We start from the raw sequence: 8,969 nt of genomic DNA, 5'->3' as shown, positions 1-8,969 counted from the left end.
TGTTTATCTGCTTGCTTTCGTTTATCTGGGAATGTTATTCGACGAGAACGAGTTTCTACGGATCGAAGATGTACGGGGAAGAAATACGACGATCGGTTAGTGTCGATTAGGCGTGGACATTAGGGTCATTTAGTACCGGTCAGGATTGTTGCTTCAGTGGCGCGCGTGATACCAATCTAAATTTAAATACACTTTAACACCTACTACTATTTATTATGCCATTCGGCATTCACGGGCCTCGACAGAGACTATGGAACGTTGGCCAATCATGCGCCCGTTAATGGATCGAGAGAGCGGACGCCATAAATCACTGAAGATGAGCTTGCAGGTAAGAACGAGAGAAGCGGGTCGAGAGAGGATGTTGCCCCGAGATCGCTGTTAGGTTCACCTACATTCTCCGAAATAAAAATCACGCTTTTGCACTTTTCAAGAAAACGATTCGTTGGCATCTTCGGCGAATTTTAGATTGTTCAACGATTAATAGTGTATTCTTTTTGATAGCTTTTTATGCAAAGTTATATAAAAAATAAAATAGAAGATTTTCGCTAATCCTTTTTATTTCATGTGTCTTAATTCTAAAAAGAGCTTATTTAATATCAAGATAGAATTTTAATATTATTACGATAATTTAATTAAAACGAAACTCTAGTATAATTGTGTCAATAATGTAGGTGACTAATTGCAACTCGATAAAAAAAAAAAAAAAAAAAAACATAACTTGATGCCAAAAGAGATTAATTGATGCATCTTTTGCTGGCTAAATTGCAGCCTGCTTTTGCAAGTTAGTGTGAGTGCACAGCCGAGTGTATTAATTCGAGCATGAGTCAGATGTGCACAGACAGAGCGGAGTGACACGTTCTCCGTGCATCCGGGACATGCAAATTAATGCATCGGAGTGTACGTGCCGGAGCAGAACGATCGGATAGCTCGTTCCTGACCCCCCTCTTTTTGCACGTCCTCATTTACTCCGGCATTTACAATCGCTCGAGAGAACATTCCGGCAATTCGCGTTAACGCCTCGTCGGTTCACACGTCTCTAACCCCTCATCTGGACGAATTTACGCGTGCGCTGCTTCCGCGTGATGCTTAAAAGCCGCTTTTACCTCGATTAACGATATAGAAGCGAAATCTGGATAAGTTGGTTTATTAATAGGTGGAATGAGAGAGATATTGTAGGCAGCATAATCTCTATCTCATACATAATTAAAGTAAGGCGTGAATATCTATTCAATTTTTAAAAAAAATTTTCCTTAAAATCACAGTTATTGCTCGACTTGAAATTTTCTATGCTCATCTGTTTTCTATTATTTAAGGAATTTCTTAAATTAAATCTTGATATTAATTAAAAAAATTTATATTATTTAATATAAATGTTTAAGTATATTCGACTTTTTAGTACTTTTCTGTATACAAATACAGTGTATTCAGATACATAATAATATACAGGAAATGTATTTAGATTCTGCAGTCGAATCCTATCATGTAATCATTAGCAATATCTAGATACTTAATATTGCACAACAAATGCAGTATTTGCTTATCAAACCGTGATTTGCTGAGATCACTCGATACAATTTCCGCGAGCGATAACATGGCGTTTTAATTGTTATTAATCAACGCGTATATTCGTCTCGTTTTAGCAGTGACGTAAATTAAACATGAAGAGTAGAGCGATATACGTAATCCTCGATATGTTTAATGACCGAATTAATTACTGCCGTTCTCTATTCCTGGAGTATATTTCCGCATAATTTATTTATTTTTCTCGAATACGTCAATCATCCTCGTCCTCCACTCGATACGATTTGCCTGTCAGATTTGAATTCGCGCGAATTGCGCGAATCAAAATGCGTAACTGATAATGATGAGCACTTTAATTATTCATAACCATCATTTAGAGCATGCATCATATATATTACGTGATATTAATTTATATGATATAATTAGTATTAATATTAATCGTTGCGGCGTTTATTTCATGCTCTACATATTCTTATAAATAGTTCCGATACGCTATTATCTTGCATTTTAATTCTTTAGTTCTCTCAGAATTATTTGTGCCTCCCCCCATTTTTGCTAAATTACTATTTTACATATCAAATTAATAAACGCATTATAAATGATACAGAGAGAGATCTGCAATATTATCAATTAAAACTATACTATATTGATCTCGTAACACATACACATGCAATATAACAATTCATGATAAAATATATTTGTGCGTGTGTGCGTGTATATATATATATATATATATATATATATATATATATATATATATATGTGTGTGTGTGTGTGTGTGTGTGTGTTGAATAAGAATTATGCTCTAGAATAATAATAAAAATCAAATAATACCAGAGAAACACTAATTGAAAATAGAAATAGAAAATATAGTAAAAAATATAAAATACAATAGAATAATAATAAAAAATAATGAAACAAAATGCGGGATATATTTTTCCTTTGTATTCACGACATCAATCGATATCGCAGAATCGGATGAGTTCAGATAAATGCACGACTTTTACAGATTGCGCGAGAGACATATCGATTTTTGCAAAGCCCAGACGTTAACCCATCGATCGCTCCTCAGAGGCGACCAGGATGTTGGCAAATTGTATCGGCAGCACCTAGAGACCTTTATTATCCCCGCGAGAGCTTTCGGTATACCTCGGCGGGGAGAGAGGGGGGAGGGGGAGAGAGGAGGGAGCGAATGATGGCCGTGACTCGCAAGTTACTTTCCCCCATCATCCCTCGCGCCATTCGCGCCCTTCGCACTCGCGAATGGCTTTTGGTGGGGATACTCGACATTTTTCACTCTACCTCCGCACCGACTTGTGCTGAGCCACGCGTATTTCATTATTTATCAAGGAAGCATTGTGTATAGTGCTCTCGCGACCCGAATAGTCGCACATACGCTATTTCCGAGATGAAAATGGTCCAGAGTCGCGTCGAATATACTTTCCTGAGGTGCATTTGCTACCTTGAAGCTGCGAGATTAACTTTTTAATTCGGATAACATTCTGTTTATTTAAATAGACAACATACTCGTGATCGGGACTTTTAATTACAATTTCGAATAAATTTGTTTAAGAGAAATTTAATCTATACATTTTGATTTGTTAGAAAGGCATATTTTGATTATATTATTCTCAAATCTTATCACTCTGTATGACACTCTCCCTTCCTTTCTTTCTCTTGCTATAAAAGAACATCAATTCGATATACATAAATCAATAATTAGCACGCATGATCATCGTAATAAAATCTAAAGGTTTAATCGTGTTATTGAACCTTCTTTCTCTTTGAAAATATTTATGTCTGTCAATGTCGCTACGCGAAATTAAAAAACACCTGCGGTCATAAATTTCTAAACGTCTCCAATAAATTTTTCCTCTATTCTAGAATTCCCTAAAGGGAAACACGTCTTCCTTACAGAGGGACAAACGATTCTTCTTGCCATAGGACGAACGATTACGGCGTAACAAGTTTTGTGAGTCGTCCCCAAAGAAGCGCTTCGATCCGCAGGGGTCGTCCAGTCTGACACCGCCACGCGGAGAAGCTGTCAACCCCTTTTGTCCGAGACAATCGTGTCGCTCGTAATCACGTTTTCAGGGGTCGCTAATGTGAATGGATACAAGTAGGCATCGGGATTGATTTAAGACATTCGTGTAACGCGTTATGACGAACAAACAGCGGCATTGCTATTACAGATCTGCCATAACCGCCCATAAACGATCTCATAATGGCGGAAAGAAGACCGCGTACGATGGAACTTTGTAGAATTTTGCGGTTGTGTCGTAAATCTAATCCGGATACGCGTCGTCCCGGGAATGTTCTTGGTCGTCTTGGCGGATTGAAAATATCCCGACGAGAGTATTGCAATAGCGGGGGTAGATTTTTCCCATCGACGTTTTATGCCGTATGCGATATGTAAATTTCATCGCTGTAACTGATTCGTTGTAGATAACAAGCATGAAAGCGCGCGTGATTTCTGTCTTTCTGATGTTGCGCGTAAATTTGAATGATTTTCTTACAGCGATAAATAGCTTCTCCTCATCTGGTACTCTAACTGAAAAAATCACGTGATAATGATTGAAATATTCATGATGCTGTATATCAGGAGAATGCTTTGCTTTCTTCTTTTTCTAAAAATGATCTCATATAAAAATACTACACTCTTGTTATATACGAACTGCAGATGCTGTTGCATTTTCTGCGAAAACATTCATTACAATATTTCTTAATAACACAAAGTGGCGCATTGTTTTCGCGTGTAAAATAGACACATCACTTGAGAGAATGAAGTTTCTTGTTTTCATGCTTCTCTATTATGAAATGTCATATCCATGAGAAAAATAAAATTCCATCTGATATTACAGTGCAATTTTCTGATAAAAGTGTTGTGGAAAAATACTTATTTGAGTGAAATTTTTTTAACAAAAAATGATTTGATATATTATAATTGTATTTCGGCAACGAGTTTATTGTGATAATATAAACTACAATCATGAATCTTTTTTTTTTCCATTTGAGATTGCGATACCAAGGTGAAAAAAATATTAAAATTTTTTTGTCAATAATATATGAATCTGCTATAAATTTTATAAAATACTAATTTTCACGTATCACTGGAAAGAAGTTTTAGTTTTATGAGCTTGTTGGTATCAGAAGAAATTTTGATGTATAAAAGAAAGACAAAAATTACCCACAAGAGAGTATTATTATATCCTGATATTCTTTCTGAATATTCTTATCGCAACGTGCGTAAAGAGCGTCTGATAAAATTCGTATAATATCGTGTAACCTGTATACACGAAACCTGTATACGCGAGGAAAATACGAGAGGAAGAGATTTTGATTTCGTGGAGGTTCGTATTTTCCACACGCGCCGGCCGTTTCGTTTTCATTCGTTAATCCGGACTCCCGGGCTAATTACACGCGGATCTCTCGGATATTGCGTACCGCAAGCCGCCGCCACCTTCTCCGTCGATGAGAATGGCGCCGAAAGTCGGAGGGAGGGGGTGCCGCTATTTCGTTAAATTAACGTTTATTAGCTGCCCCTTAGTCGCGCGTAAATTCCACGGTTATCGCGGCTCTTCCTCCGCGCTAATTCCGCCGCGCGCGCGCGGACATATTTTGAAAATTTCAGAGAGCAGCGGGTATCGGACTTGTGTGTCTCGTCGTCGCGGTTCCTTTTCAAACAACTGCTCGTAGCCGGGCGCAGTATAGTTGTATATTCCGGGAATATACAACTATACTGCGCCCTCAAGTCGGCCGACGTTTCCGTTTCTCTTCCCCGAGTCGCCAGGTAAAAGGAAAAAAACGCGTCCAGAGCGCGTTTATTGCGACGCGGTGTAATTATTTCTCGCTTCCGCTACCGCGGAAACGCGAAATCAACCCTTCCTCTTGTACATTTGGTGGTTTAAAAAGCACCGAGAGATGTTTCGAATAATCCTCTTTTATTGCTAATTACGGCTATAGAACTTAAATTTTGTCGTTAATAATCAAATGCATCTAAATAATTGAATGATTACAACTAAATAATTAAATGATTGTCAATGCTTATAACCTCTTATTTTCTAAGCTTATTCATTTTTCTCATTCCATATAGACAAATATTTAAAGATATTTTATTATTGTTCGGTAAAAATCATATCTCCCTTCTTCGTGATTTTTTGTTAAAAAATTACGTGACAAGATTACTTTCATCATCAGCTTCATAATTTGACCACGTGGTCAATGGCTAACAGCACGTGACAACCAAAAATCTTGCGGCACTTCCTTTCCAATGATCCCTGCCATGTGTTTCAAAGCACGCCGGAGAATAACTTATGGACAATTAACACTTCCTGGACCGATGTCGGTTCTTTCAACAACGTTACAAGTTCCAATGTGACGATCGGTTGATAAATAGCGGCGTCCTGTGTGATGAGAAGGTTTTTTTTTCCTTCAAAATGAACAGAACCACCTGGGGATTGCGTGCACGGCTTGAGAGCAAATATTTGTAATGCACAAATTGACAGACTTTTGTATCGGTGGAGCGAATAAACTCGTCATAACAATTTTTCAAAATATGCGCACTGCACATAAAGAATTTAATTACTTAATGGCTGAAGACTGTGAGAGTCAGTTTGCACAATATTCGCGGACTCTATGTGCTTTTGTATAAATTTCAATTAGCAGATTAAAGTTCGCACCAGCAGTGCCAGTGGTACTGCATATTTTTAATATTAGCGGATCGATTATTTCACCGGTGTTTGATGCATTATGATGCTCTCAAAGCTTCATGTATATACAAACAATTTTTAATGTACCTTTAATCTATCAAAGGATATTTTTTTACAGGAAAAAAATGTGATATAATTTTTTTATTATATTTTCTCTATTTAAGGTTAAAGATTATTGAGATATTAAAGTAAAATTGCAAATGCATCGAATTTTTTTCTGTTAACGCAGTCTCTAAAATGATCCAGAATCTAGGTCAATATTTCTACCTTTTAGGAAGCCATTATACTTTATCGAATCGATGCCCGCAGCGCGGTTTGATGGAACTTCAATGTATGCGCAATTGCAGCGAAAAGCGGGGCGAACGATTCATTGAAGCCGCATTTTATTAATATATATCGCGAGAGAAAAAAAAAACGCGAGCGTTTATGGCGGAACGCGATTCTGACGAGCTTCCAACGGGCATTCATCGGGACAATTATGCGTGGTATGACGACGCTAATTTTCGCCGATGGAAATGCGAGAGACCCGCATATAGCAATAAGCGCGCGCGAGGTAATTCTCAGCCACCCGGTGATAACGAGCGAATTGATTGGAATAGAGATAACACGCCGGCACTTTATTTGCAGTTTTCACCCGGTGTCGCTTTGTACACCCGGAAAGGGACGCTCGCAATTTGTTCCAAGAATTCATTCGAAAAGATACGGGCGTAATTGTATCGCTATCTGTATGTATTTCGCGCTGCGCATTGAATGCAATTTGCATGCTTGATTGATGTTGAAAATTTAAATTGCCGCGTGTGTTTTAAATCTTGCTTTTTCAGTACGCAGTTATTTTCAATATGTCTTCCGTCATTCAGAAATGTGACAAGTAATTTTAGCCACAGATTTTTTGTTTAATACATCGAAAATTATATTAAAATGTTTTCGCGAATTAAAAAAATATTTAATCTAGAATTGTCATATATATGTATATCAAATGATATTTAAACATAAACATTACAAAAATCTCAAGAAAGGACAGATCTCTTCAAGATTACCATTATCCTTGTTTAGTTCAAACCGCACGCTTTCGCGCTTTCAATAATTGATACAAAATACGCGCAAAGCCTGGAATTCGTAATCTGCATTATGATCTACATGGCAGAGAGAATGCGCGATTGCGGTCGCTTGCACGCATGTAAGATGCATCTAACCGCTAATGCGCGTTAGCGGAATCATCGGGTCGCGTTTAATTCCACAAACGCGCGCTTGAATTTGTTCCCCGGGATACGCTGGGACAACTTCCTGCGGGATGATCGCCGCTCTTACGACAACCACATGTTACCGAGAAAGTCGTTCCCCGTTGTACGTACGTAAGGAGGAGGAGAAGCACACTTCCTGGAGCGTGGGTCTTGTCTGAGACTTCAGCGGCAGCCACCTGTCCTAGAGTCCCAGGGGAACGGTAGCTGGGGATATGCGCGCGTAGATTCTGAAACTCGAGAAAATCTCCTCCTTCGTAGTCTTCCCCCCTTCCCCCTTTCTCTCTCTCTCTCTCTCTCTCTGTACTCACGTAGTGTGAGCGGAATCCTGTTACATGACGCGCCACGTGGCGCGGGCATGTTGCCCAGACCGATTTTCCCCGTCGTCATTCGCGGGAAACGAAAACGTATGACGCGGAAGAGAGGAACCTGGATCTAGGAACCGTGTCAGCCACAGGAACCGTCGAGGAGCAATAAAGAGGAAAGATACCGAAGTCGACATACCATTTTGTTTTTGAGCCTCTGGTCTCGCAGTTGAAAGTTTAAAATGATGATTTATATTTTCCCAGATATTTACTGTTTATTATTGAATTGTATATGATAATTGTATATTGATAACGTTGTTTTAAACTTTTGAATAAATGATCTTTTTTAAAAGTGCACGTAGTCGAAAAAGTGAAGTTTCCGATATATGTATATAGGCATTAAAAACGATAAAATATGATGAAAAACATGATAAAAACAAATATATGAAACATTTTGAAACTTATAAATATGTAGAATAACACGCAACATTTTATTTAAAAAATATTTCCGCTACAACACACACGCACACATACACACACCCACTCTACTGTTATTTAGATTACAAAATTTATAAAAAAATTAGAGTAAAAAACATTGCATTTTCAATAGTTGACGTATGTTAATTTTATAATAATATATTTCCATTATTAATTTTAATTTTGATTTTTTTTTAAATAAATGTGTTACAATGTTTAATGGAAATTTAATTGTACATTTGATTGTCGTTTTTTATCAATTGTATCATCCGATTGTTTAATAAATATTAATTTTATTTGTAAACAATTATTATAATTGATTTGTTGGAGATTATAAAACAAATTTTCGTCAATTTTATTTTTTATCACGTAACAGAAAATATATTCATTTGTCAACGGCCAAACCACGTTGAAAAGTATCGGTTCTCATTCGATCACCGAAGTCAAGCAACGTTGAGCACGATTAGTACTTAGATGGAAGACCGCTTGGGAACACTGTGTGCTGTTGGCTTTTTTTTATTTTCTGACACAATTAGATGTATATAGTTTTGCGACTTCTAATATCATACAGAATTCGGACGCGTTTTTCTACAAATTTTTTTATTCTTCTTTAATAAATATTAACTATAATAAAATATTGAGAAATTAAAGTTTGTTGGTTTAGGGAAAACCTATATCTGTTTTGATTTAATTTAATATGATTTCAAAATGCCACTTAT

General features: G+C 37.1%; 1 pseudogene; it reads left to right on the top strand.

The window, feature by feature from the left end:
• The first annotated feature begins 8,641 nt into the window (after window positions 1–8,641).
• Window positions 8,642–8,761, top strand: LOC140666415 (5S ribosomal RNA; annotated as a pseudogene).
• Window positions 8,762–8,969: the final 208 nt, after the last annotated feature.

The sequence above is a fragment of the Anoplolepis gracilipes genome, chromosome 5 (genome assembly GCF_047496725.1).
Source record: "Anoplolepis gracilipes chromosome 5, ASM4749672v1, whole genome shotgun sequence".
In the NCBI taxonomy this organism is placed as follows: Eukaryota; Metazoa; Arthropoda; class Insecta; order Hymenoptera; family Formicidae; genus Anoplolepis; species Anoplolepis gracilipes.
The sequence above is the reverse complement of the archived record's forward strand: the minus strand, read 5'-3'. Positions and strand labels throughout refer to the sequence as shown.